General features: G+C 32.2%; 2 pseudogenes; both read left to right on the top strand.

Moving 5' to 3' along the window:
* Positions 1-1,524: 1,524 nt before the first annotated feature.
* Positions 1,525-1,642, top strand: LOC111736772 (annotated as a pseudogene).
* Positions 1,643-2,691: 1,049 nt separating this feature from the next.
* On the top strand, positions 2,692-2,810 carry LOC111736491 (annotated as a pseudogene).
* Positions 2,811-6,606: the final 3,796 nt, after the last annotated feature.

Below are 6,606 nucleotides of genomic sequence, written 5' to 3'. Positions count from 1 at the left end.
TAATAAATTTGAATTCTAAGGATGATATAAATAACGTGTAAATAGCATTTTTAAAATGTATTAAATAACATATAAAACATTCTTAAGATCTCGTGAAAAATAAACAATGGTTATAGCAGGAAAAAAAATCAAGTTTGCTGTATATTTGAAAAATGTTATAATAAAATGTTGAATAAAAAAGGTATTGCCTTATAGCTAACAGAATTTTAATTCACATCATCTCTGAGAATATTCAGCTTGCCTTTACGTTCCATTTATCCATTCTTTCATGTCTACATTCTAAGTGTTCCAGTGTAAGTCAGAAGTTGGCCTTGGTGTTCCATAGGAATGGAAGCATCTCCTTTGAGGAAAACACCTTGGTAAGCTAGATGGGGTCAGGGCATGGAGCTTGGACAATTCTTTTTGTGAGCTTAGCGTGCGGTGCATAAGAAATAACAATGTGAAGATAGGGGAGCATAAAGATAAGAGGAAATGAGAGAAGAATGACAGGAAAGAAAAGTAGGCAGTGAAAAATTTCCAACGTCAAGATGGCCAAAGACTTTTTAAAGAGCGATGCCTATTAGTAAATTTTAAAAAGTTTGCATTTTTCAATGTAGTCTTCTCTCCAAAACTTTTGGGAAGCATGATATATTCTACAGCCTTGTTTAGTAGTGTAATGAGGAAAAATAAAGGTACTGCCATACTTTTCACACCTTTGTGAACACAAAAGCTTTTTAATGAGAGAAAATACACTCCAGGAGTTCCAAGGAATAACCACTGGCACTGTGAACAGTGGCCAGTGAATAGTAAAAAGTCAAAAGTATATTTAACATAGAATGACTCAGATACGGATATGAGTTAATCACCTTTTCCCACAAATATACTGTAGAAAAATGACCACAGAGAAGAGGTATAGAGATTAATGTCTAAATTACAAGATTATGATGGCTTTTATCATTGTTGTTACTACCTCTATAAATTGATCTTAAATGATATATCATCAGAAATTTAAAGAAAGTACTGTCATTACACAATCAATAAATTTTACATTATATAATTAAAAACATAAAAGTGTCATTTGCAATAATATATCCTGCTCTAGAAAAATGTTAGACATATATACATGAACTCTTCCTGCTCCCTGCTCAATCCTCTCTCTTAAACTAGGACAGTGTTAGCAACTGTCTTTAAAGTTTCAACACTTACATAATAATTTATTCATATGTACAGGTTATATTAAATATTCTAGGAAAAAGAAAAAACTAAAGACTATAATATAAGAAAAATAAAAGTCACAAAGAAGATATAAAAGAGACATCTGCTGGATGTTGTTTGTCCAGCAGATTGGTGAGATCACCAATGTCCTGCCAGGTGACTCTATATATATGAAAAACTGTCTTCCTGTTCTGCCAATCTACAAAGTTATTAGTAAGAATGCAACCTTAAAAGTTAATACTGAACGTGGTTCCATATTGTAGCAGTTAGCACGTCTGCTTTATAGGCAGAAGGTCCTCAGTTCGTGCTCCAGTGGAGCCATGGTCCATGGTCTACTGCCATGCCACCCTGAACAAGCCTGATCCTGTCTGATCTTAGAAGCTAAGCAGGGTCGGGCCTGGTTAGTACTTGGATGGAGACCACCTAGGAAGACCAAATGCTGTAGGCATAAATAATAATAATAATAAAGTTAATACTGCTCTGTCAGGATCTGTGCTTAGGGCTACATACTATCTCATTTAATCCTCCCAACAGCAATATAAGAAAGGTAATATTAATGTTTTAATTTATAAATAAGTAAACTGAGGTTTCCAAAATCACATAGGTAGTAAGTGGTAGAAGTCAGGCCTAAACTCGGTTCAAATGACATTTGTGAGGGATAGAGGGAGGGGCTTGACAAAAATCACTCAGGAAATTTTCTAGAATAAACAACTGGTGAGATTAGTAAGAAATTCTGGAAATAGACTTATGGTGGGGAATAGTTTTGAGAGCATTCCCCCCAAAATTTCAATACTTATTTTACATATATTTAATAAAAAGTATATTAAGTATCTCAAAGTAAAATTTAAAGAAAGAATAACAAAGAAAAGCAGCATATAAATAAAATTAACTTTCAAAAGTGACAAAAGAAACATATCATGAACCAGTTTGATTAAAGGGCTGGAAACATTAATAACAATCTGTCCAGTAATTTTGAAGCCAGTTATTAATAACAGAGTCAGCATGATAGCAGCTTGCTAACTCCTCTGAGGCAACAGGCCATAGGGAAGATTCAAAATGAGTAGAAACAATATCTTTTAATTTTAAGAAAGCTCATTTAACCCCAATAAGTTGTAGAGTTACAATCATAACTTTTTAAACATATAAGATCACATCAATTTTTTTAAAAGAATCTACATAAAATTTCAATATTTTTCATTTCTACTAACAAATACAGAAAAATCTCATTAATCGAAGTATAAACATTCAGAATGTATAATGTATATCTTACAGGATTCTTATAAAATAGGTATGTTTTGCAGAATTCTTACAAAATAGAAATTTCTTAATAAAGTACATTAAATTTTATTTTAATAATTATAGGGGGTATCCCAAAATTATCAAATAAATTCTACTTCATGTTGAATATCCATAAATTACGACTGATCAGTAAATTAAATAAGATGTACTACTCTATTTCAAACTGATGACATTCTACCACTTAAAATGTAATAACTGGTCTACGGCCATGCTACCTTGAACAAGCCCGATCTCGTCTGATCTTGGAAGCTAAGCAGGGTCGGGCCTGGTTAGTGCTTGGATGAGAGACCACCTAGGAAGACCAGGTGCTGTAGGTAAAAAAATAAAAAAATAGGGATTGTAAGCTGACAAGGTCCTTGCAATCTGTGAGGTCAACCAAGGATTGCCTCATCTAAAAAAAATTAAATTAAAAAATAAAAATAAAAAATAAAATGTAATAATTGATCCTTCCACAACATAAATACTCCTGACATCATTTAAACCGATGCAGAAAATGAATATTTAAACAAGTAACTCACCAGTTGAGTTTAATTAATAATCAATAAGAGAACAGTGCCCATAATTAAATCTGTATTAATTATGAAATGGGGTATAAAAGAAATAAATCATTGTGGAGTTCATTTTAGAAAGTTAATCATTTGGGACTCCAATACACATGTCTTATGATGCCATATCTAAGTCTGCAATTGCAGGAAACTGCAAACCACTCTAAGCTAACATTTTAATAAAATTCATGTGGTTTTTGCCTAAAATAATTAAACTTCTCCACCTAAACTCCCTCTCTCAATAAATGCATTTAGTTCAATACGCCATTCAATAATTAATTTATGCCTTAGCAGTTTAATCAGATGTTTAAAATATACATTTATAATACATTATGAAATATTTTATATTATGAAATAAAATATTAGATAGAATAAAACAAATTCTGAAGTTTTCCAGGTGCTACATTTTCACTTGCTATTAACAGTTAAGTTAGTAAGTATATAGAAATATATAATAAATCAGAGCAGTTTTTAGGCAGTGGTAGGTGATGGGCAAAATATTTATAGCTGATAAGGCATGGGAATAGACCAATAAGAAATGTTACTGTAACTAATCAAAATGGATAGTGACTGTAAATAAATGATATATTACCAATGTGTACTTCCTGAATGACAACCCTAGCTTTAGATAACAAACCAAAAATCTGACTTCTAAAACAAGTTAATAATATTTGAAGACATGGTTTTACTATTAAGCTACTGCCCTTATACTCCAGACTAATGGATTCTTCAATTTTCAAAAATTATACACCCCATCAGTAAAAATATTTTGAACTCTATGTAGATCATTTGTCCATTGGTTCTCATATCTATTCCTACCCCTTGCATGCATTCTTCTGTGGTGGAACCTGAACACTACATTTCCCAGATGGCTTTGCCAGAATGGGAAGCACTGGCAGAAGATTAAAGAGATTTTTTCTCCCTTCAGCTTTGACACTAGCAATCTCAGCAATGGTGCTTCAGCAGCCTCTGCAGCACAGAACTCTTGGGATCTGGCCATCAAGACTGCTGACTGCAGCAATGGTACTGCAGGTGTAGAACAGCAGCAGTCGTCACAGGTGACTGGAAGCTTTAGCAGCCTTGGCAGTACAACAGCTTCAGTGGAACTGTGGACTCCTGGGCTCTTGCTGTGTCAGTAGGCGCCTGGCTTCCTGCAAAGCAGTGGCAGTGGTGATTCCAACAGCTACAGTAGCAGCAGCAGTGCTTGTAAGATCTGGGTAACGAAACTTTCCCTTGCTTTCCGTAGGTACTCACTGATAAATAACATTGCCACCTTCTTTTCCTACCACCGGACTTTCCAACACTTTTGTAACAAATTCCCTAAATTAAGGTTACTCTGTTTTGAATCATATGTTTTTACTGATTGGGCACTGATTAATATAAGCCTATATGATTACTTTAAATCATAGACATATAAACATAGAACATATGAAACAATAGGCATTTTAAAGGATGAGATAAACAAGAATTACACAATATTTAAAATTTTAATTGTTGTATTTATCAACAATATTAAAACATCTTTGCTCTCACTAAATAACAAATGTTTAGACAGAGTAATTTGATTAAATATTTGTCATTCTTTATATCTTGGCTTGGTTTTATACTTTGCGAAACAGTCATTTGAAAATCTGGTACCATGTTCAGGTTATTGTGATATTTAGCTGTAATGGCTGTCATGGCAGGGAAAAAGCCTCACAAAATAGTAGATCCAAATGGAAGAAGAGATTCATTGGCTGTGTTTATTAAATCACAATACTCAATTTTCAATCCCAACCACCAAATATGTAAAAGATTTTGTTGAAATTTGGCTAGTAAGTTTCCACCTTCCCAGATGTCAATCAGTATTCTTACAAATTAGGAGGCATATGTATCATTTTTATTTTTTAACAAAAGAATTTAGAAATCAATTTAAAGATTTCATTCGGAAGATTTGAAAACAAGTTATAAAATTCTGTTCCAAGTATTCAGGTACAGTTTTGTACAGTTTTTAAATTATACAGAAACTAGAGTTTTATAATTACATTGGTTTTGGCAACAAAATCACATTATAATGAAAATAATTACAAACATTCAATATGAAAATGTTCTCTCCATAAAAATGGGTCTTTCAAATTCATTGTCAGTATCATTACTTTAAAAAGAGAGATAAAGTGTGTTTCTTTTTTTCCCAAATATATATAGTATAGGGCATAGTAATGTCAGTCGCCCGTCATCACAGAAGAGGTCAGAAAAATAGAACTCTTTGTCACTGTGTAAAAGAAAACTGCATGACTGCCATATATTTGATATTGTTTCTCAACAGTCTGCCACTGACCAACCAGGGTACCTCAAGTGATGCAAATAATATTCATGGCCACTCTCGATCTTATTACAAAGTATTGTAAAGATTCTACTAAAATTTTAATGTTCTTCCAAATTTGATTGTTTTCTACTACATGTTAAATTTTTTTTTTATGAGTCAATCACACCTTTTATTGAGTAGCTACCTACTCTATGCCAGGCCCTGGGGATACAGCATGGAACATGAAAAAAAAAAAAAAAAAAGCTTTTATTTTAAAAAAATACAACAAATTTATCACATCAATGATATCCTACAGTACTTGTGTATACTTTTGATTTCAATTGATTTGCTAAAATAGCTTGCTTATAAATGGTAAGCGAATTTCATGTGTAAAAGCAGCTCTGTAACATTATCTGGAAATCTTTTTTCCATTCCAACCAAACCAGCTCTTTAACACTCCCAAACTATGTTAACATAGTTTTTTCATAATGCATTGTTTTACTTAGAGAGTACTTTGATCCTTAGCTGGTATCTTCTCCAATAGTCCTTTTAGTGATTCATAAAAACAGTTCTTTGTATTACTTAAGTTAAACCTAACAAATACCATTGGCTGAAATATTAGAAATATTGGTACTTTTATTTAACTATAAAGTAAACCTTTCAGATTATATAATTTGTTCAAATACTTTTTTCTTTAAATCTTCAGGAATGTTTTCTATGCATTTTCGAACAGCATTTGCTGACAAATAAATGTGATATAGCTGGTTGACATATTTCAGCCATTTTTGCTGTTAGGGAAGAACAGTGTTTCCAATGGTGTATGTGCTTATCTTTTCCTATTCAGAAAAAAAAAAAAAAAATCCACAGAAGTCTTTTAAACATTAATGACTTTGTAAAGTTTGGGCTAAGTGTCATGTGACATTAAATATTGCTTGCTTCATAATCTGGATAGATTTTCATATCTTACCAATGAGATAGATGGCTTTCTACCATCTCATTTACTATACCTCAAAGTATGCCATTCACTAAGGGTGAGGCTCATCCTTAATGAGAGTGAATATAAATCCATATTTCAAATAGATGCCACAGGGAAGGCAGAGTAATCAGGGTGGAGGTCGTTTCACAAATTATATAAATAGACATTTCAAGTACACATATACTGTATACTTGAAACTAATAATAAAATAAAATAAAATGCTAAAAAAATAGACTACTTGATCATTATTTTTGGTCTTATTGAGGAATATGATTAAATCATCATTGTTTTTACTTTGTGATGTAGCT

The sequence above is a fragment of the Pteropus vampyrus genome, unplaced genomic scaffold (genome assembly GCF_000151845.1).
Source record: "Pteropus vampyrus isolate Shadow unplaced genomic scaffold, Pvam_2.0 Scaffold1, whole genome shotgun sequence".
Classification (NCBI taxonomy): Eukaryota; Metazoa; Chordata; class Mammalia; order Chiroptera; family Pteropodidae; genus Pteropus; species Pteropus vampyrus.
The sequence above is the reverse complement of the archived record's forward strand: the minus strand, read 5'-3'. Positions and strand labels throughout refer to the sequence as shown.